At 37.3% G+C, this 22,607-nt stretch overlaps 1 non-coding gene across 1 annotated transcript; it reads right to left on the bottom strand.

The window, feature by feature from the left end:
* Positions 1-12,594: 12,594 nt before the first annotated feature.
* Positions 12,595-12,699, bottom strand: LOC111734351. The gene has a single exon (XR_002778420.1). It is a non-coding gene; the product is annotated as a U6 spliceosomal RNA (small nuclear RNA).
* Positions 12,700-22,607: the final 9,908 nt, after the last annotated feature.

Consider the following 22,607-nt stretch of genomic DNA (forward strand, 5'->3'; position numbering starts at 1 on the left):
GACAACATGAAGAGAAAAAGAGGTGGGGTTTTTTGTTTTTTCTTTTTTTGACCGTTTGGCAACTATGGGAAAACACAATGTGTGTGTTTACAATCTTATGATCAATGGAGCTTTCAGAAAACTGGGTGATAAATATGTACATATGCATAGTATTAGCATAGCTTGTGTGAGTGCTACAAGTTGGTCAGGAAGCTTTTAAAACTTATTCTTTGCCGACAACAGTCTTCTCTTAAAATTGAAGCAAATCTTTTAAAGAATTTTTCATTTTTTAATTTTGTTTGATTAATGACTGAAAGGTATTTTGTCAATGTTTAAAGATGTTTGAGTGCCCAGGCATAAGGGCAAGCTACCCACCCAATGGGGTGGGAAGTGGGGGCAGGGCTGGGCTGCAGGGCTCTGGAGCATTCCTGGGGGCAGGGATTAAAAAAAGAAAATTATCCTTTCAAAGCTTTCTTTTTCTGATTAATTAGTAATAGTCTTATCAAAGACAGATGAACTCTTCAGGTAAAATTTGAATTAAAAATTAGTAATGCTGGTACCAAACAGAATCTTTGCTCATTCCACAACCTTCTGAATATCTGCTTGTGATATCTCTGAACACCTTAGGGCTTTGAGTTTTACAAAGAGTAAAAATAGATGCCAGGCCACCATGCAATTAATGACCAGCTTCTGAGCCTCAACCCAAAGATTTATTTTCCCAGAAGAGATAAACCATGCACCTGAAATCAAAACAAGTAAATGGAGTAAAACATCTTATAACTGGTTTATAACTAAATGCGTGCGAGTAGATTGTTTGCAAAGATGATGTTATGAAATGAAATTGTGTTCCTCCAAAGTTTATGTGTTGGCTCCCTAACCCCTAATGTGCTGTATTTGGGGATGGGGCCTTTAAGAAGGTAATTCAGGTTAAATGAGGTCATAAGGGTGGGGTCCTAACCAGATAGGAGTGGTGTCCTTATAAGAAAATGAAGAGACACCACCAGAGGTGCATGTGCAGCTCCCCTATCCAGAGGCGGAGATTATTTCCTCACCCCTTGAACCTGCGCTGACCTCGTGACTTGTTTTGACCAATAGAATGCAATGTGAGATCCAGATCCTTCTGCAGTGGCACTAGTGGGGCATTGCCCCGAGCCCTCAACGTGAGGAAGCTGGTCTGGCCTGCTGCAGGATGATAGGGAGTGTGCCAGAGAACCAAGACATCTTTGCTGACAGCCATCACTAATTGCCAGACATATGAGTAAGACCATTGGAACTTTCATTCCAGTTGACTGCAGCCACACCAGTGAGCAAAGGGAAATCCAAGAGAGGAACCACCAGATGCTCCCAGCTCAAATTGCCTACCTATAGGATTGCGAGCAAATACAGTAAATATTTACTGTCATCGATAGGTTCTTGGAAACTGTGACTCTAAGGTAAACTACCTATAATGAAATCAAGTTTACCATAGGCTAATTAATATAAACAAGAGTTAAGTTCCTAAGGCATATTTCTGCTCACAAAAACATCACTAAACTTCTAAAGACCCAAAACACTTCTAGTATTAAATATTGACATAAATGCGAGTTATAGATACATTTAAGGATAATAAAAACAAGGAAGTTCATTATTTTCCAACATGTTTATTCCAGTTCAGAGTCATGGGTGGCCAGACCCCATCCCAACAACTCAGGGTACAAGGAGAGACCCAACCCTAGACAGGACACCCTTCCATCGCAGGACAAAGTTATACGCACACCTACACTCACTCAGACATGCTAGTTTACCTCACATCTTTGGTCTGTGGGAGGAAACGAGTTCCCAGAGGAAACCCACTCAGACATGGGGAGAATGTGCAAACTCCACATGGCGGCCTCACTGGGAATCAACTTTTTTCTCATTAATGTTATAAAGAAACAACATTGAACAAAATGAAGTTATTCAAGAAACCGCTGTATATCATTGTAATTCAAAGCTGTTGGGTTTTGCAGTCGTTTACTTTGCAACCATAACCATGCTGACACTGCATTGTACTCTCCCTGGCTGGGGCTGAGTTGACCTGACAATATTCCTACAGGGCAAACTTTATTTTGGCAGCTAAAGAACCAATCCTGTTGGTAAGCTACGATTTCACAAGGAGGCAGAGAAGACCTCCAGCTCTCAGGCTGGGAGACCCACTGTGACACTCAACACTTGACCCCTTCAATTCTCTTTCCCTAAATTCAAAATCAGTAGACTTTGCTGTCTTTGAAATTATAATAGCTACTGGAAATTCCAAAAAATTTTTTTAAAACAATTATGAGCCTTCACCAAAGAAGTGTCACTGCAAGGTATTCTATGGGCAACTGATGGTATATAATTCGAATGCTTAGTTATTAATCTGAATAACCGAGTTGAAGGTGCTGTATAATTTCAAATGTAGAAACAGCATCCCTCAAGATCTAGAAAGAAAAGGCCTTTAAAATTGCCTATTTTAATATATTTACCTTCTCGGTCTGTTACAAGATCCTTTCCACTGTCAAAGAGTCATTGGAATTTTCACTTAATTTCAAATCAAATCCATAGTATTAAATTGTAATCTCCATCAGCAACTTGTTGGCGTTGAATGAGGGGAAATTCCTCTTCATACAAAGACATATGACTTCTGCTGAAGACTTTCGAAAAATTCTCTAATGCAATGTTATTAAAAAGTATTTTATTTCTCTGCCCAAATGACCATTGAATTTGAAGCTCAGACTTTACATTTCATATTTGATTAAGCACAGAGTAGGTTCATTTTTGACCAATGTAAAGGCTTACATGTAAACAATACTGCCTTATAATATTGACTGTCAACTTCCAGGCTTTAGTTTCCTCAAAGTTATTCTCGACTGTCAAGTGACATTTATCACTCAGGAAAGTGATATCACAGTAATTCTTCTAAACCTTCATTGAAATAGAAAACTGAAATACATCCCCACTTTGCAGAGGGAAACCTGAAACACAAGGCTGAGAAATCTCCAGTTAATAAGCTGAAAAGGCACCTGACGGTTATGCAAACTTAATATGGTGCTTCTTCAGACAAATGTATGTCTATATTTACATGCATGCTCACACACATATCATGGGGCCATGGATTGGTTGGGGGTCTGAAGGGGAAAAGCCTAATATTGTGGAGTTATCAGAGAGATTTAGTAGGTGACACCCCATCCTTGATTCCAGATTATTTTTGTAAAATAATTCAGTGAGGTTATCACAAAAGAGTTCAGGATTCAACCTCAGGTAGGAGAGGAACACTAAGGAATAATGAAACTATCTGCTTCCAGGTGATCCAGTTATGCTGAGGGAGCAATGTAAAATTTATAGAATGTGTTAGATCTCTCTCACCAAAATTCAGCCATTTAACAAATATATATATGTGAACTGTAGTTGAAAATTAAATATATATATATATTTAATTTATATATTTATTTTATATTCGTTTCAGGTGTACAGCATAGTAGTTAGACATTTATTTAATTTATGAAGTAATACCCCTGATTAGTCTAGTACCCACCTGGCGCTATACATGGTTATTACAATATTACTGACTATATTCCTTACGCTATACTTCACATCCCTGTGACTATTTTGTAACTACCAATCTGTACTTCTTAATCCCTTTCCCTTGTTCACTCAACCCCACAACCCCCTCCCATCTGGCAACCATGAAAATATTCTGTGTCTATGAGTCTATTTTTTTTTAATTTGTTCGTTTACACTGTTCTTTAGATTCCAAATGTAAATAAAATTATATGGTATTTATTTTTCTCCATCTGACTTATTTCACTTATCATAATACCCTCTAGGTCCATTCGTGTTGTCACAAATGGTAAGATTTCATTATTTTTTATTGCTGAGTAATATTCCATTGTTTATATGTACTACTTCTTCTTTATCCACTTGTCTATTGATGGACACCTAAGTTGCTTCCATATCTTGGCTATTGTAAATAATGCTGCAATGAACATAGAGGTCCGTGTATCTTTTCGAATTAGTGTTTTCATGTTTTTTTGGATACATACCCAGAAGTGGAATTGCTAGTTCGTAAGGTAGTTCTATTTTTAATTTTCGAGGAACCTTTATACTATTTTCCATAGTGGCTGCACCAACTTCCAATCCCATCAATAATGCAGAAGGATTCCCTTTTCTCTACATCCTCGCCAACACTTACTGTTTATTGATTTATTGATGATAGCCATTCTGGCAGGTGTGAGGTAGTATCTCATTGTAGCTCTGATTTGCGTTTCCCTGTAATTAGTGACATTGAGCATCTTTTCAAATATCTGTTGGCCATCTGTATGTCCTCTTTGGAGAAATGTATATTCAGGTCCTTTGCCCATTTTTTAATTGGATTGTTTGTTTGTTTTTTTTAGTATTGAGTCGTATGAATTCATTATAAATTTTGCATATTAACCCCTTATCAGATGTATCATTGGTGAATATCTTCTCCCAATTAGTAGGTTGCCTTTTTGTTTTCTTGATGGTTTCTTTTTCTGTGCAAAAACTTTTAGCTGATGTAGTCCCATATGTTTATTTTTTTTCTTTTGTTTCCCTTGCCTTGGGAGATATAGCAAAAAAAATATATTGTTACTAAGAGCAATGTTGGAGAGTTTACTGCCTATGTTTTCTTTGGTTTAATGTTTTTGGGCCTTACATTTAATTCTTTAATCCACTTTTAAGTTTATTCTTCTGTATAATGTAAGAAGGTGGTCTAGTTTCTTTTTTTTACATATATCTGTCCAGTTTTCCCAACACCATGTGTTGAATAGATTGTCTTTACCTCGTTGTATATTCTTGCCTCCTTTGTCATAGATTAATTGACCATATAGGCATAGGTTTATTTCTGAGCTCTCTGTTCTGTTCTATTGATCTATTCTGTTTTTATGCCAGTACCATGTTTTCATTACTACAGCCTTGTAGAATAGTTTGATATCAGGGATCATGATACTTCCAACTTTGTTCTTCTTTCTCAAGATTGCCGTGGCTATTCGGGGTCTTTTGTGGCTCCACACAAATTTTAAGATTATGTGTTCTAGTTCTGTGAAAAATGTCATTAGTATTTTAATAGGGATTGCATTGAATCTATAGATTGCTTTGAGCACTATGGCCATTTTGATGATGTTAACACTTCCTATTCATGAGCACAGTACATGCTTCCATTTATTTGTTACATATTTCCTAATATAGGTCTTTTACTTCCTTGGTTAAATTTATTCCTAGGTATTTTTTGATGCAATTCAACAAATATTTTTGAGTGCCAGCTCTGTCCTGTGTTCAGCCTGATGGCAAACAACATGGAAAGATCTGCTGCCTCCATCTAGAGGTAAGATGGATAAGTTGCCAGGCACTTATTGATTACTTGGCTCCAAAATAATGAATCGTGATCGATTAAATTAATAATAACCCATCTCATTTTTCCGAGCTTTATTGAGATAGAATTGATGAATAAAAATTACATATATTTAGAGTATACAATGTGATGATTCGATATACAAATATATTGTGCAATGATTACCACAAACAAGTTAGATCTCTCGCAGGGTTACTTTGTGTGTGTGTGTGATGAGAACAATTAAGAACACTTAAGATCTACTCTCTTAGCAACTTTCAAATATACAATACAGTATTGTTAACTATAGTACATTCTATCTCCAGAACTTAGTCATCTTATAACTGGAAGTTTGTATCCTTTGACCAATATTTCCCATTTCCCCCAGCATCCTCTCCCTGCCTAGCCCTGGCAACCACCATCTATCTCATTCTAAAGACATTATTACATCATTGTGTCTTTTTTCATCATTGCATCTTTTAAAATACAGTGAATTATATTTCCCAAACTCCCCTAACTCGGCAAAAATGTGGGATTTCTCAATCTCAATAACATGATTCTGTTTTAGGCACAGAGTTGAGCATTTACCTGCTTGAGTAAATATGATCCACTCACTTCTAAACAGTGAAATTTAGGACCCTAAACACCAATTCTGGCTGCTGGTGGTGACAGGAGATGATAACTAAACCTACCAGAGCACTGTCAGCTTTTCTCGCCCCCCATTCCAGCCTTGGGGTAGAGATTTCTTTAGTGCATTCCTGTATCCACAAATTGGGACTTTTAGGATCAATTTCCCTTTTGGCCTAATATATAAGTTGCAAAACAAAATTATTTGGCATCTGACGGCCTGCATCTGTAGTAACGACTTACTGATTTGGTCAGCTGTCATTGATAGCTGAACTCTTGATGCCTTCCTAGTCCACTTTTAGTCTGATCTACTCAGTTTGTAGAGCCAAAGTGAATTAGATCTCAAACTGAATCTTCACCCCCAAACAAGAGCTCTGTCCCTGCTTTAATGCAGAGAGAATGACCTAATGAATGACTGAGGCATCTCTACAACATCAGATGTCTATTGAACATCTACTACATGCCAGCATTCTGTCAGATGCTTTATCTACATTCTCCCCTTTAACCCTCACAACAAATCCACGAGGTAGCTACTTTTGTCTCCATCTTACTACTGAGGAAAATGAAATTCAGAGAATTTAGGTGACTTGTTTGCATAAGGCCACACAGCCAGCACAAATAAAGCTGAGAATGATCTGTGTCCTCTAAAATCTGGCCTCCAGCATCCCTCTGCCCTCAACTCATTTATCCATCAAACTCCTATTCATCTCTCGGATCTTAGCTGAGATGTCACTTTCTGTGGGACTTCTACTCTGACACCCCAAGTTCAAGTTATGAGCCTCTCTTTGTGCTCTCGCAGCCCCCTGAGCTTACCCCATCATGTTTACTACAAAGTCATGTGTCCCTCCTCTGTAATCGATAAATTGCCAGCCTTATTTCCCAGTTTCAGATGTGTAGGAGACGTTCAAGAAATAGCTCTTGGGACACATGAAAAGATGTTGGATATCGCTAATTATCAGGAAAATGCAAATCAAAACCACAATGAGATATGACCTCATACCTGTTAGAACAACTATTATCAAAAAGAGAAGAAATAAATTTTGGAGAGGCTGTGGAAAAGGGAACACTCATATACTCTTGGTGGGTGAGAATGTAAATTGGTGCAGCCACTATGAAAAACAGTATGGAGATTCCTCAGAAAATTAAAAATAGAACCACCATATGGCCCAGCAATTCCACTTCTGAGTATTTATCCAAAGAATATGAAAACACTAATTCAAAAAGATACATGGACCCCTGTGTTCATTGCAGAATTATTTACAATAGCCACAATATGAAAGCAACCTAGGTGTCCGTCGATAGACGAATGCATGAAGAAGATGTGGACCTTAAAAAAGGATGAAATATTGTCATTTGCATGGATCTTAGATGGGCCTTGAGAGTACTATGTTAAGTGAAATAAGTCTGAGGGAAAAGGACAACAATCTTATGATTTCACTCCTATGTGGAATATAAAATAAACAAAAAAGAAAGAAATGAATAAACAAACAAACAAAAACTCATAGATACAGAAAACAGATTGATGGTTACCAGAGGGGAAGTGGAATGGGGGAAAGCAAAATGGGTAAGGTTGGCAGTGGTGGTGGGAGTGTCAAATGTATAATGACAGATGAAAACTAGACTACTGGTGGTGAGCATGCTATAGTGTATACAGATATTGAATTATAATGTTGTACACCTGATACTTGTATAATGTTATTAAGCAATGTTACCTCAATGATAAAAATAAAAAGACCTTAAACAAAAGAAAGAAATAGCAGTTGGATGAGTGAATGAATGTGTGACTAATACATTCCAAAGTTTTCCACAACCCCCTGTAGTCTCCTATCACACACAGTGTGCCTCCTCACTTAGAGGCTCAGTGATAAGCCCCCTGGGGCGGGGAACAGGAGACAGAATGAATGCATTTCCGCCTGGTAGGTTCACTGCTAGTTAGAGAGACAATCTGGAAAACAATTGGCCTGGGCTGGAGGAGACAATGGGGTGGAGGGAGGGCAGCTAAGGGGAGGAAAATCTATTGATGTCATCGGACATAAGGTAAATAAAATTTCTTTTGTCCAGATTAGATTATCAATTCAAATACATATAAAAAAAATCACATGAATATAAATTATGAACTGGAAAATGGAACCTGACACCTTTAGTCAGATGCTGATGAATAGGATAAACACACACTTCTGCTTGTGAGTTATTATTTACAAATGGGTATTAGTATAGGTTATTTATTTTTTGTCAGTAATCCCAGGACATTTTGCTCGCTGCTTGTCCCCTTCTCCCTGCTCTCACCTTCTCAAGCCCCAATCCACCATGGAACCTGCCCTCCTCAGTCACATATTCCCTTCTCTCTGGACTCCCAGCTCCAGTCCTTGCTTAGCCGAGTCCCACTTGGGACAGTACGTGGGTGATAATGACATGTCAATGTAGGTTCATTGATTGTAACAAATGTACCATTCTGGTGCAGGAGTTGATAGTGGGTGAGGCTGTGAGTGTGTGGGAACAGGGAATATATAGGAAACCTGCACAATCTCTGTTCAATTTTGCTGTGTACCTGAAACTGCTCTGAAAATGTCTATTTTTTAAAAGATTCAAAACAACAATTCTATAATCATTTTAGGCATATTGGCATTCTGAGATTATAAACGTGGTTGTGATGATACATAAGGTTATGCTTATGATCAAGCAAAACTATGTGATTTGTAGTAGCAAACTGTCCCCTCAAAAAAATCTCTGAACTATAAATTCGTGAGCATTAATCAAGCTGAATGCAGTAAAAAACACCATCCACCGTTCTTTCCAAATTCAGGGTAGTTAATGGTAAAAAGGGAGCCACCACTCTTTTGTCTTTTTCATTCATTTTGGACTGAGAAGAGCAATTCTTAAATTGTCTTTGATGGTATTTGTGTGACACCATTAATTCTTGTCATTCAGCATTTTTTTTTTTCTCTTTCAGTTCTCTGCATGGGAAAAGAGGTGGAACAAAGAAAACCCCAGGCCTGGCCCTGTGAGTCTTCTCCGCCTTGTGTTAAATCATTGGCTTTCTAATTGAGCCACAGGTGGGGAGGAGCCCCCCTGTTTCCCCTGCCTCGTTGTTCCCCTGCTCCACCCCCTGCTGCCCCCCGGCCCCCCTTTTTCCACTGCTTTGTTTGCTTCTCCTGACCTCCCTGCTCCCCGCTGCTTCACCTGCCTCCCCCTGCCCCCCTGCTCCCTGCTGCTTCACCTGCCTCCCCCTGCTCCCCGCCTCTTCCTTGGCCCCCCCTTCCCCCCTGCTGCTCCCCTTACTCCCCACTGCTTCACTTGCTAATCCTGCCCCCCTACTCCCTGCTGTTCCTCTTCTTCCCTCTAAGCAACGCTGGGCTAAGAAGAGATTCCTGCTGCCACCTTCTGGAAGGTGAATAACCAAAGTCTATGTTTGATTGCAGTCAAAGGGGAAAACATTGGGATCTTGCTGAAGATTTATCCTTTCAATGAATTCCTTTGCTAAGCAGTTGACATGTGCTTGAAATCCTTGCAGTAGAAAGAACATACCTTTTAGGTTTTAATCGGCTACCGAATTCTACCATCTTTGTTTGGCTGCAGTTCTCCAATGATTCCAGAGGGATTAGAAATTGTTATATATATTGTTAAACTTATTAAATACCTTGTTGCACGTGGCAGTTTGCCAGACAATGTGTAAGGAAGGGTAATGAAACAGGCCCAGTCTCTCCTCTACAGAAATTTATCACTGAAGAAGGGCACAGGGATGTAAGGAGAAGAGCAGAATAGGGGTGAGCCAATGCAGGCATGGAAAGCTATTTCCCTTGAACACATATTTTGAAAACAGAGTTAAGAAAGTGTAGAATGCAAAGAATGGGGCTGCCAGAGAACACAATTTTGAGAAGCAGTTGCGATTAAATCCCATGTAGTTGGTTAAACAAGGCCCCCTTAGCCAAGAGTCCAAGTTTTCCTACATTGTATTCTTTCTGTCATCATCATTATCCTCAGCAGGTTTTTTTTTTTACTGTTACATTACATATTATTTACTTCTTAGCTGCTAATATCACTATCTCCAAAATTCTCATGTGTTTGTTTCTATGTTTGTGGGCTACAGGTAACCCTGAGCCACACAGGAAAAAAAATGTAACATTAAAAACAGGACATCCACTTTCTTAGAAGTCCTCTCAGCTTCTGCTGATCCCAGGACTCCCTATGGTACCTGGCTCCCATTTCTTCTTCTCTCCATTTCTCGAAGATTGCCCCTAGCCATTTCCTTGAGGCACAGTAAAATTTGAACTATTATTGTGTTTTTTCCTATTATTATGTTCCTTTAGAAGATTCACCCTCTGTAAAGATTGCCAATTTTTAGAGACAATACAGAGAATATTGGTGACTTTATTATAAATTATTCATTTATGATAAATATCACATAGATTTTTTAAAGTGTAAGAAAACTTAAGTACATAATATGGACACTAGTCAGATTTTTGATGGACTAACAAATCTCCCTCACACACAAAAAAGCAGGTGCAGCCATGTATGTGTAAACATGGGAGAGGGCAGAGGTTGACCAGCTTTCAATTTAGGACATTTCAAATTAGGATATTAACAAATTAACAAAGACTCAACTTCTAACTATTCTCACCATAATTTTACAAAAGAAAGAATTATTTTCACTAAAAAAAAAAAAATAGGAAGGAAATAATCTCAGAATATAACCACTACATTCTCTGGAGCTCCAGAGAAGGAAGCAAGAACAGACGGAAGAAAGGTAAGGAGACTTCCACTTTTCCAGATCATGTAGGATGGGACATCTGCTGAAGGGATAAGGAAATAAGCTTGGGTGTACTGGTAAAATTTTGGAAGATCTTTTGAGAGAAGTGGCAAACAAAGGATATTTTTCATGGCGTTAAGGCCCAGGAGCACCTGTGATCCCTTCTTAGTTTAAGAAATTGGTGCAGCTGCACCTCACTTGTTATTGGTTATGATTTGCGGGAAGAGAGGGAGATAGTACAGAAACCCCAATGTATTTGTGCAAGCCTGGAAAAGTCTGATTTCAAACCGAGGAAAGGAATTTTTTTGCATGTGTGCAAAGACCCCTAGGAAAGCTTCTTATAACTCTAGTAGTAGGTCCTTGAGAAAGTCAGCAGTCTTTGGTCAGGAGCTTGGTGGTGGCACCCATCATCCCCCAGTCCTTGTTTCTCGTCTGTGGTGTGAGGGCAAACTCTGGGCTTATCTTCCAGGCACAAACTCTAGTTGGTGTTGCTGTGGCTGCTGGGGCAAGATAAAGCTTGTCCATCTCTCCTGGTTCTGGGCACATTTTTAATAGCTTTATCGAGGTATTATTTACATATCATAAAATTCACCCATTGTAAGTGTATAATTCAATGATTTTTAGTAAATTTACAGAATCATCATCACAATCCAGTTTCAGAACTTTTCCATCACCTCTAAAATTTCTCTCCAGCCCATTCACTTGGGGTCACTGCCCACTCCCAATCGCCCTGCCCCAGGCAACTACTGCCCTTTTCTGTCTCTGTGGATTTGCCTTTTCTAGATTTTTGTATAAATGGAATTATATACTGTGCGGGCCTTTGTATCTGGCTTCTTTCACTGAGGATATTGTTTCTGAGGTTCATTCATGTAGTAGCATGTATCAGTATTTTGTTCCTTTTTACTGTTGATAGTAATCCATTATATGGATATATCACATTTTGTTTATCCATTCACCAGTAATGAACATTTGGATAGTTCCTAGAATTCAGTTATTATGAATAATACTGCTATAAATATTTGCATATTTGTATATTTGTGTGGACATGTTTTTGTCTCTTGGGTGAAGTTTTAGGAGTGAAATTGCTGGTTCATATGCTTAGTTTATGAATAAATTTTCAAGAAACCTGTCAAACTCTTTTCCAGGCAGCTTTGCCATTTTAAATTCCCACCAGCAACGTATGAGGATTCCAGCTTCCCCACATCCTCACCAACACTTGGTATTATTATCTGTCTTTTGGTTATAGCCATTCTATATGGTGTGTAGTGGCATCTTACTGTTTTTTTTTTTTTTAAGTTTATTAGGGTAACATTGGTTAATACAATTATATAATTTTTGGATGTACATTATAATTTGACATCTCTATATTCTATTGTGTGATTACCACCCAGAGTCCAGTTTCCTTCAGCTACCATATATTTGATTCCCTTTACCTAATTCACCCTCCCCCAATCCCCTTATGTTTGACCCCCTTTACCCTATCTATCTCTTCCCTCCTCCCCCACCCCCATCCTCTTACTGTGGTTTTAATTTGCATTTCCCTAATGACTAGTGATGCCGAATACCTCCCCCCACCCTGCCGGCTATGTATCTTTTCATGTGCTTATTAGCCATTCCTATATTTTTTTTGGTGAAATGTCTATTCATATCTTTTCCCATTTTTTAAATTAGGTTCTTATCGAGTTTTAAGAGTTCTTTGTATTTTCTGGATACAAGTCCTTTATCACACTGTAATTCAAAAATATTTTCTCCCAGTCTATGGTTTGTCTTTTCATTTACTTTTTTTTTTTTTTGAGAAAAAAATATTAGGTAGTAAACTTTTTCCTTTTCATGTTAAGTATTTCTGTAATTTTTATTTTTTCATTTTAATAGATGTAACTTCTTAAATTTCTTAAAAAATATAGAACATTTCATGAATTTGCATGTCATCCTTATACAGAGGCCATGCTATTCTTTTGTTTCTTTTCAGTTTTAGTATATGTGCTGGCAAAATGAGCACTGTTTTCATTTTTTTAGTGATGTCTCTTCAAATACAAACATTTTTAATTTTAATGAAGTTCAATTTATCAACTTTTTCCTTTTATGAGTTATTTGGTGTCCATTTGAAGAACTTTTTGCCTAGTCCAAGGTTGCAAAGATTTTCTCCTATGCTTTCTCCTAAACATTTTTTTAGTTTTACATATAGGTCTATGATCCATTTTGAGTTAATTTTTGTGTTTGATGTGAGATAAATCTAAGTTTACTTTTCGCATATGGATATCCAATTATCCCAACACCATTTTTTTTTTGAAAAGGCTGTCTTATCCCCATTGAATTATCTTAGTACCTTTGTTGAAATCAATTGATCATAAATGTAGGGTTTATTTCTAGACTCTCGATTCTATTCCATTGATTTATATGCCTATCTTTATGCCAATACCACACTGCCTTGATTATTGTTGGTTTAAAGTAAGTTTTGAGAAGGGGGAGGTAGATAGGGTAAAAGGGGTCAAATATGTGGTGACAGAAAGAAATCTAACTATGGGAGGTGAATACGCAATGTAAATATATATATGCCTTACTGTTAAAAAGTACAGCTGAAACTTATCAGATTTTGTTAATCAATGCCACCATAAAAACAAACAAACAAACAAACAAACAAATAAATAAAATTTTAAACAAGTTTCAAGGGGGAAAAAAAATAAAGTCAGTTTTGAACTCGTGTAGTCCTCCAGCTTTGAGAGATATTGATTAACTTTACTTATTGGTAGGAAAATGTAGGTTTTGGTTTGTTAAGAATTCTATATAAACATTAAAATAAGAATAGAAAATACCATTTCAAAGCTACTGAGGAAAAAAAAAAGAAATAGAAACCCCTAAATCAATCAAGGAAGTGAAACAAAGGTATATATATATTGATATTTTGTTATAAAAACATTTAATCTACATATGGGTGAATTAAAATTAGAAGTTATACTACTAATTAAATCATACTGCTAATTAAATTAAGAAGTCATTAGATCTGAGGGATAGGATTAGCCTGTTTAGATCTTTATTTTTTGGATTATTTTTGGAATAAAAACGTGTAACAATCATAATATAATGAATGCAAAAATATTGTATAAAACTACGTAAAAAATAATTCCACTTTTATGTGAAATATAAATATTATATATGCATAAAATGAAATGCACCTAAAATTTTAAATGTGCCATTTTATATGAGGAATAAAGGTAAATGATTTTTTTTATCATTTAAAATTTTTGTAAACTTTGTAAATGAATGTGTTGACTTTCCAATCAGAATAAACACTAGTTTTTTTAAATCTATAAAAACATAAAGAAATGCCAAGCACTTTGAGAATAACTATATGGGACATTGTTATGAGGACAAATAATGAATTGAGGGCATGAAAACTGTGTGACATGAACTTAATTGGATAAAAGGGAAAATGTATAATGTATTGTTTATAATTATGCATACCTATGTAGTTAAATATCTTACAAGATGAGTGATGAGTTTTATATAGATTGTAGTGAAGAATGCTAGGCATTCTGTATTCATGCCCATATATTAGATATAATTGAATGATTGTGAATACAGTCTGAAATTATGCAAATCAAGCCAATAATATTGAATATATTTCTAGAAAGTTGGGTTGAGATTTGAAATATTTATTTTATGATTCTGTATTTCTGAATTTTTCACTATAATCACGTAATACATATTTATTCTAAAATTGTAAAGTATACATTCGCAAGTTATTGTTACTGGAAAACGGCATATAACAGTACATACAGAAATGGAAAAGTATGATCTGATATGGTATGTACAAGTGAACTCAATTATATAAAAATATATTCACGTAAATATAAACATGGAAATTTTGAAATATGTGAGCATAAAGTACAAGAATGAGAAATTATTGCTAGGATGTTGGGTTTATGTTTGCCATTTATTTCCACAATGTAATTCCTTCTTTTCTGAAAACCTTGCAGGCAGCGTGGATGATTTTTCTAAATGGTAAGAGAAAACATTATTTCTGAAATAAAAGTAAAGAAAATAAGAAGCGTGTGGGGGGTGGGGTGGGGTTCCAGAATTTGCATTTCTAACAAGTTCCCGGTGTTGCCCGAAGCATCCACATACCACATTTTTAGAACCACTGGCTTAGTATCTGGGTTTGCAAATGAAGGGGCCACCTGCAGTCCGGAAGGCATGCACAGGCCCGGGACCTCAAGGCTTGGTGGCGGATGCCCCCCTCTAGGCCTTTAGCTTGCAGCATTTCCTGACAACACGGGGAAATTTGCGGGATCTAATGTGATGTTAACTAGTATGAACTCACAAAGCCTAGGCTGAGTAGAAATGGAATTCTAGAAATGATGTTTGTAGGTTAGACCTCAGATTGATTTCTGATTCAAAGAAGAAAGGCAAGTACTGCAGCAGTGAACAGGTTTCCTGCAAACCTGGAAGCAGGCAACCTCCTTTCCAGAAGCCTTCTGGCTCCATGGCATTTTTTCAGACCCGAAAGGCGGAAAAAGCCATGCAGATGGGGGTAGGATAAGGGAATACGGGTTTCTTGACATTTTTGAAGCAACACTGTCACCAAGAGGAACCTCTGACAAAGCGTCAAGCCACGTGGGCCAACACGATGAGCCTGCATACCAGAAAGAAAGGAATGCTTTGTTAGAGTGGAAAGGGCAGGAGTCCTGAGAAAAGGATCCAGAAGGCAAGTCGAAGATGATCCCACTGATTGTAGATGGGACAATTTGTCAACATGGATTATAATTGTAGTGGCTCAAAACATATTAAATATAAACATGCTTAAAATCCACAAGTTCACACTGATACAAATAAAGATAGCTCATTAGTCACCTTGGGAAGATGCTTGGGAAACAACTCTTTATATTGAAAACTGGTAAATACAGGGAAAGAAGCACTTCTCTTGTTGTTATATAAGCCCAAGAGTTGGGGAGGAGAAGTTCTCTATAGATATATTAGAGCTAATAAATGAAGAAGGAATGAGAGATCGGAACATTACACTTTGTCACCCCTGTGAATAATGGATCCAGGCACTGCTCATCAATGACTGATGGTATCACAAAGAGAGAGATAATCAATGGTATATACTAATTATGGAGGCACGCAGCATCTTTATGAAGTTATCCTGGATATATATTTAAAAATAAGGGTAATGTGAAGGTTGAATGGATATTTGACAACAGTTAGGAATTATTATTGTTAACTTTTTAGTTGAGAAAATGTCACTGGGTTAGACTTTCTAAAAGAGTCCTTATCTCTCAGAAACAGGTATTGACATATTCCAGATGAAATACTATGTCTGAGATTTGCTTCTAAGTATCCGAGGGGTATGTAGCAAGTGGAATATAGATGAAATAAGATTGGCCACGAGTCCATAAGGTTGGAGCTGAGTGATGGGTACGGAATGTTCATTTTGCTGTTCTCTAGGTTTTTGTGTATGTTTCTAATTTGCCATAATAAAAAGTAAAAATAAATTTTGATTGCTGGAATTATGCCTTTTATAATAAGCACAGTGCCCTTAATTCAGAGCTAGCCTTGAACACACACTTAGAACATATTCCAGTTATATAATTTGTATGCATAGAGCTTGCATGAAAGTTTTAGATGTCCTAGTTTCATACAATCCTAAGTCATGTCACCACTTATGAGTCATTTCCCAAACCCATGGCACCTACTTATTATTAAGGAAATAGCAGTTCAAAACACAGTCAGAAGTTTTCAACTTTCCCTGAAATATTTCTTAATTAACTGTAGGAAATTCATGTTTCAACCACTTGTGAGAAATGAAGTTTCTGTCCTCAGTCAGCAGTGTTAGCTGTTAGCCTTCCTTAAAACCTTTCAATGACTCCCTGCCAAATAGAAGACACACTCCTTCCTATAAGCTGTAAGGCTACCTACTTCCCTAGCCTCATCCCTCATTGAGTCTCCCTGTACCATACACTGCAACTACAATCACAATAGCCAACACTTACCCAGTGCTTACTATGTGCCAGGCACTCAATGTTCTAAACACTTTCCACATATTAATCCATTAATCCTTACAACAACACATGAGGTAGGTACTATCATCTCCATTTTACAGATGAAGAAACTGAGGCACAGAGAGGTTGAGTAACTTGCTCAGAGTTACACAGGGAATAAGTGGCAGAACTGACATTTGAACCCAGACGATCTGGCTCCAGAACTGCTCTTTTTCAGTTCTCCCAGAAATGACAGAATTCTAGGTCACCATGCACTTGCCCACACTCCATCTTTGGCTTGGAATTGTAGGCAAAAATTTACTCATTTTTTTAAAAGACATTGCTTGCATGTCCCCTTCTCTCTGTAGCAGTTCTGATTTTCCCTTAGGTAGAAAAGACTTCATGACTTATCTTTCTTTTTGTTTTCTAAAAGAAAAGAAAACAAAGAAACAATTTAAGAAATTATGGTTAGCAGTGTGGGCCCAAGTCAGGCTCTCAATATAACTTTGCCTCCATTAAATTATATTTCTACTATGGAAAATTTCAAACATATAGAAAAGTAGAGAGAATAATATAATAAATCTCCATGTATTCATTAACCCCTTTCAACAGTTATCAATTCACAGTCAATTTTGTTTCATCTATAGCCTCCGCCCACTTCCCCATCCCCCCTGAATTATTCTGAAGCAAATCCAGATATCATATCATTTTACTCATAAATATTTCAGGATGTTCCTGTAAATGATAATTCTTTTGAACAAGTTAGCCACACATCATTATCATATCTCAAAAATTCAATGATAATTCTTTAATATTATCAATTAATATAGTCAGTTACTTTTCTCTTTTTTCTTTTCATTTTTATTCTCTCTTCTCCAGTTTTCAGAATAATGTGCTGGTTCATTAGCATCCTCCAAAGGCAGCCAAAAATATTTGTTTTAGCATCATTATGATCTCATGGTTAGTTGACACATTTCAATCCATTGAAGTTATTATTTTTGATGTTCAGATTGCTCCATTTTTGGCTACTGAGAGCCTTTTAGACTTGGTTGATATGACCCCAGCAATCTTTGATAACTTTCTTGCTTTGGGGTATGACAAAACTTTTAAAATAGAATATAATTCTATAACATAATGATTAACATATTTATATGATTTCAAAACAATAACATGTTATTGTTCGGAGAAATGGTATATTCAGAGAAATCTAGCTTCTTTCACTATCTCATCCCCTTTTCCCTCCCTTCCTCCTCCCATAGGAAACTATTTTAGCTTCCTTTTTAAATTGACTTAAAAAATCCTATATATATATATATATATTCGTTTATCCTTCCATTAAAAATATATAGACAGCTACTTAAAAAAAATAAATTTAAAAAGTAACTTCCTAGCAATGGAAGTTCTTGGATCAAAATGTGTATAAATTGAAAACTTTGATAAATATTGCCAAATTTCCTCCAAAACTCTCGTTCAATTTTATACTTCCATCTACTGTGTTTTATCACATTTCCTCATAGTCTTGTCTATACTGGGTATTAGAAAACATATATGTTTTTATCAATCTGAAAAGTGGAAAGAATATTTCATTCTAAGGTTAGAATTTCTCCAATTGTGAATGAAATTGAGCATATTTTCACATGATAACTGGCTATTTGTCTTGCTTTTTTGTGAACTTCCTGTTCATATCTTTTGTCTATTTTCTATTCACTTTTTGTTTTCTTATTGATTTTAAATTAAAGAAGTTAGCCCTTTCTTTTGGGTTCTGGACCCATTTTTACTGTGGGAAGAGAAGGTTTCCTCACACAACCAACAAGCAATTCTCTGACACTAGCTGGTTGTCCCACAATTAAACTCAATTCCGACATTATCTACCGAGATAATTAGTATCAGATTCCACAGGGTGAGGGCTCAGACCAAGACTGTCCTGCACCCACTTCAGACATTAGTTGCAAGGTCTGGTTATCAACTATGTTTCTGACAGGCTGGCTATAAATCAGAGGTTTCCACAGCCCCCAACTTGGGTTTGATTAATTTGCTAAAGTGGCTCACAGAACTCAGAGAAGTATTTTATTTACTAGATTACCACTTTATTATGAAAAGATATAACTAAAGTACAGCCAGATAGAAGAGATGCATAGGGCAAGGTTTGGGAAAAGGGCACTGAGGTTCCATGCTCTCTTTGAGTGCAGCACTTGCCCCACATTTCCTCGTGTGCACCAAACCGGAAGCTCTCCAAAACCTGTCCTTTTTGGGAGGTTTTAGGGAGGCTTCATTATAGAAGCATGGTTGATTAAATCTTTGCCCTTTGGTGATTGAACTCAATCTCTCCAGCCCCGGTTCCTCTCTCCGGCGGAGGCCAAGGGGTGTGACTGAAAGTTCCAATCCTCTAATCACTTGGTCGGTTCCCCTGGCAACCAGCCCCCATTCTTAGTGACTTCCAAATCACTCATTAACATAACAAGAGACACCTTTATCATTCCCTTCACTTGAGGAAATTCCAAGGGTTTTAGTAGCTGTGAGCCAGGAACTGTGGACAAAGACCAAATATAAATATGTAAGAGGAATATAAATCACAATATCACACCCTTTGTCTTTCATCGCTTTGCAAATATTTCTCCCAGTTTAGCATCAATACCATTATTTTATTATTTCCTCTAGTTTCTCTATTGATTTTGTTTTGGGTATATTTAATTGTTTAGGAATTTTTCAACTATATCTTGTATAGTATATCTTAAACTATGAGTTTTGCTCTGAGATCAGATTTAACTATATGTTATATATTTTGATATGTAATGTTTTTATTACAGAAAAAATTCAATATTATTACTCTAGATGATCTGCAAACTTTGATTTATTTATATATTGAAGCAAGAGTTGCTTAAGAGAAATATCAAAAATTTTTCTAAGCTTTTGGAGTTTTGTGATTTTGTTTTTGTTTAAAAAAATCCAACTTTATCGTATATGGTCAGAGAATGTGGTGTGTGTCCATTCCTCTTTTTGGAATTTATTGAACTTTGTGGCCTAGTATGAGGGTCAATGATTATTAATGTTTCATAGTCACTGACTAAAAGATGTATTTATGAATATAAGAGAATAAGCTTACTAGAGCTTTATTAATTATACTATTTTTGCTGCGTCTACTAGGCTTATATTAGGTTGACAAAGTTAAGGTAAAGTCTCCTGTTGTTGTGTTTTCATTTTATATTTCTCGCATTTCCTGAAGATTATACTTTTTGCATCCTGCCACCCTATTATTTAGTACATTCAGATTTATTGTAATTGAAGCATTATGATGAGCTGCTCTTTTAGCACTGTAAGTGCTTGTGGAATCTTTCTGTATCTTCAGTGCTAAATTTCAAACAATGTCATACTTTGCTTTCTGGCCATTTGACATGTTTTCAGTTAGTGTTTATTTGTGCATTCCTGTTCTTTAGGCTTCCAAGAATCCATCTACTACAAGTATAAACATGTTATTAGTGCTGGAGGTTTGTTACAAGGATTCGTGAGAATTTGGTAAGATCAGAAATATTCTTATTGTTTCATCATCCACCTAGTCATTTGGAATTCTCATCACTTTTAAAGCTGATGGCTTAGAGCAGCCCCAGAACAGCTTAGCATCCTTGGGAAATCACTCCCATTCATATGATGCTTAGTTCACAGTCTTTTGTTCCCTGATCATTTATACTTAATACTATTTGTCTCCTCTTGGCACAAGCACTTACTCTGATCCAAGTAGCATGAAAGAGGACTTTAATGACATTAAATTATTGAGTCTTTTGAAAATTTGCTGAGAATGTTATCATCATAATTTTTACAGATGATGAAACCAAGACTTAGAGCATTAATTTCACCAAGAGTAAACATTCATTTAAAGCAGTCTTCAAATATTTATTAAATAACAGCACAGGTCATGCCAATGAGTTTCAGAGCCAGAAGTCAAATCCAGCTTGAACTTTAAACTGTGTTACTCCAAAGCCCATGCACTCAACTGATGTCCATGATGCCTCTCTCTCATGTCACTTCCCAAAGGGAGGCTTTGATCACGGTCACCCAATATGGGTGCCTCTATTGGCATGAGTTGTTAGGCTGTTTCCATGTAGGGTTGCCTTCTGCTCACCCATCAACTTCTGGTCTTGTCAGTCATAGCCAACGTGGCAGGAAGGTTCTTAATCCATAGGGAAAGAACCATTGTAATCTGGACCAAATGGGACCTCCTTCCTCCCAGGGAACAATGTAACTGGCAGCCATTTCAAGGCTTCCAGAATCTGGTATGGAGCAGGTGCAGGAAAAAGTTAACATAGCAGGCCTGAGACTATTGTCCTTAGAAAGGTTTGCTTGCAATTTTGGCCCTTTGTTAGTGTTATGGACTTAATTGTGCCCCCACCCCCAACCCAAAAGGAAAAGGTGAAAACCCAAACCCCCAAAAAGAACGGAATTGGAAAAGGGGCCGTTAAAGAAGGAAATAAAGGTAAAAAAGGCAAAAAAGGGGGGCTCTAATCCAATAGGACTGATGTCCTTATTAGAAGAAGAGATCTCAGAGATTTCTTTTTGTGCACACAAAGAGGGAAGGCCATGTGAGGAAGCAGTGAGAAAGGCAGCCGTTTACAAACCAGAGTGTCCTCAGCAGAAACCAACATTGGTGGCACCTTGATCTTGGACTTCTAGCCTCCAGAACTGTGAGAAAATAAATTTCTGTTGTTTAAGCCACTTAATCTGTGGTATCTTGTATGGCAGCCTGAGCTGATTAATACAGCTGGCATCCAGGAAGTCATATATTTAGAGGGTTTCCACTACTATCTAAATGATGAGTGGCTCACTGTGCCTAAACCGTTTGTACAAACACTGTGGCTTATGGTGAACACCTGCTTTCCTTCTGGGAATTTGGGACTTTGGTACAAGCTAGCCGGGGGGTACCTACGTGACTGGCCCTTGATAAGAATCTTGGACTCTTCTGCTCAGGCGACTTTCTCTGTAGACAATATTTTAGATGTGTTGCCACAGTTCGTTGTTAGAAGAATTAAGCATGTCCTTTGTGACTCCACAGGGAGAGGCATTGTAGAAGATTGTCTCTGGTTTCCTCCATGCTTCACCCATGCGCCTTTACCTTTGCTGATTGTGCTTTGTGTCCTTTCACTGTAATAAATCATAGCCGTGAGCGTGACTACATAGAGTCCTATAAGTCCTCAGAACAAGTCATTGAACCTGGAGGTGGTCTTAGGGAGCCCTGGCCCAGATTCTTGTTATAGAGTACCATGCCATCATTATCAAGGCCCCTCCATTGATTGCTTTACTGCCTGTATCGCTGCCAAAAACTCGGGGCAGTGTCCCCACCTTAATCACCATTGTATTCCCAGTGCCTGGCACAGAATAGGCTCCCAGTAAACTTCTGCTGAGTCTTTTTTTTTTTTTTTGGCTTAAAACAACAGAAATTTATTTTCTAGCAGTTCTGGAGGTTAGAAATCTGAACTCAAGGTGTGGGCAGGGCCATGCTCCCTCCAAAGGCTCTTGGGGAGGATCCTTTCTTGCCTCTTCTAGCCTATGGTGGTTGCCAGCAATCCTTGGTGGTCCATAGCTTGAAGACACATCAGTCTAACTTCTGTCTCCAAGGTCACATGGCATTCTCCCTGTGTGTGTCTCTGTCTCTTCTCATAAGGATACCAGTGATTGGATTTAGGGCCACCCTAATCTAGTATGACCCCAACTTACATCTTAAGTACATCTGCAAAGACCTGATTTCCAAATAATGTCATATTCACAAGTACCAGGGGTTAGGACTTGACTATATCTTTTAGAAGAGACAGAATTTAACCCACAACACCCTGTCTCAGCCATACCAAGATACCTCATTGTTCAATAATGATTATTGACAATAACTTCTAATTTTCACTGAGCACTTACCATGTTGCAGGCACTGTGCTAAGTACTTTAT

Source organism: Pteropus vampyrus, unplaced genomic scaffold, assembly GCF_000151845.1.
Source record: "Pteropus vampyrus isolate Shadow unplaced genomic scaffold, Pvam_2.0 Scaffold984, whole genome shotgun sequence".
NCBI lineage: Eukaryota > Metazoa > Chordata > Mammalia > Chiroptera > Pteropodidae > Pteropus > Pteropus vampyrus.